The sequence below is a fragment of the Bos indicus genome, chromosome 11 (genome assembly GCF_029378745.1).
Source record: "Bos indicus isolate NIAB-ARS_2022 breed Sahiwal x Tharparkar chromosome 11, NIAB-ARS_B.indTharparkar_mat_pri_1.0, whole genome shotgun sequence".
Taxonomy (NCBI): domain Eukaryota; kingdom Metazoa; phylum Chordata; class Mammalia; order Artiodactyla; family Bovidae; genus Bos; species Bos indicus.
In genome coordinates this window covers 91,147,292-91,148,483 of record NC_091770.1, presented here as the reverse complement: position 1 = coordinate 91,148,483, position 1,192 = coordinate 91,147,292, and the positions used below count along the sequence as shown (strand labels likewise).

At 50.9% G+C, this 1,192-nt stretch overlaps 1 non-coding gene across 1 annotated transcript; it reads right to left on the bottom strand.

Annotated features, from left to right (window-relative positions):
* Window positions 1-340: 340 nt before the first annotated feature.
* Window positions 341-413, bottom strand: TRNAG-ACC (transfer RNA glycine (anticodon ACC)). The gene has a single exon. It is a non-coding gene; the product is annotated as a tRNA-Gly (tRNA).
* Between the last annotated feature and the right edge of the window lie 779 nt (window positions 414-1,192).

The window sequence follows — 1,192 nt, the reverse complement described above, 5'->3', positions numbered from 1 at the left end:
CGCCCCGTTTTGTCATCTCTCCCCACTGCGGATGGACGGCACATACTCCTTGTGTGTCCCCCACACACCATGAAGTTGCACACCTCTCGACTTTGACACCTGCTCTCATTCTAGAGATGCTGCTCTGCTGCTTGGTTCCCTGATTACTGCCGCATCCTCGGTCAGGACACTACTCCAATCGCATCTCCTGGGATGACTTGCCTGGTGGTCCTGTTCCAGGGAGGTGCGTCGTGTCCGACTCTTTGCAACCCCATGGACTGTAGCCTACCTGGCTCCTCCATCCATGGGGTTTTCCAGGCAAGAGTACTGGAGTGGGTTGCCATTTCCTTCTCCAGAGGATCTTCCCCACCCAGGGATCGAACCTGGGTCTCCTGCATGGTAGGCAGACACTTTACCATCTGAGCCATGAGGGAAGTCTGTATCTTAGAGTGGTAACCCTATTCTATTCTCTTCCGCATGAAACCATTCCCCCTGGAACCCCGCCCTGAGCCCATCCGCTCCTGATTGAATAGAGTGACAACACTTTAGCATCCGTCACCTCGGTGAATAGTGACAGTGGCGCCAGTGAACTTGGCCTGGCCCACAGGGGTGTCCACACACACGTACACACACTCACAAAACTCTGCCTGGCTTCTGAAGGACTAGCAAGCTATTAGGAAAATGAAACCGCTGTATGAACTGTATGCAGACTTTCTTTGAAATGCAGCACGGATCTCTAAGAGAACAGCAATCATTGGTGCATTTGTGTATGATATTTTCTTACAGCAATGACACCAGTTAATCAAGGCAGTGGGAGGCAGAAGGAGAGAAAGTAAAAATCTTGCCAATCTGGGCTGTAAAGCACAAACAGGGACTTTAAATACCTTCCACCCTACTCCTGAGTCTTGTCGGCATGCTCTGGAGACCAGAAAGAATCCTCGGGTTCTGCACATGGATTCACTCACACAGGTCTTCAGTCAGGCAGTCAACCACACTCCATGCACGTGGAGGAGGTGGGGACAACACACGGAGGGAAAGCCGCGTGCGTCTGGGGTCTGGCTGTGTCCGCAGAGGACATGCTTTTGTCCAGGGTACCTGAGCGTATTTCCAGATATTCAGGTACTGCATAGAGGAGGAGTGGATGACTCAGATCACACACTGTGTGGTCCAGGTTCATAAATATGAATGAAAGTAATATTATTTTTTTCTCCAA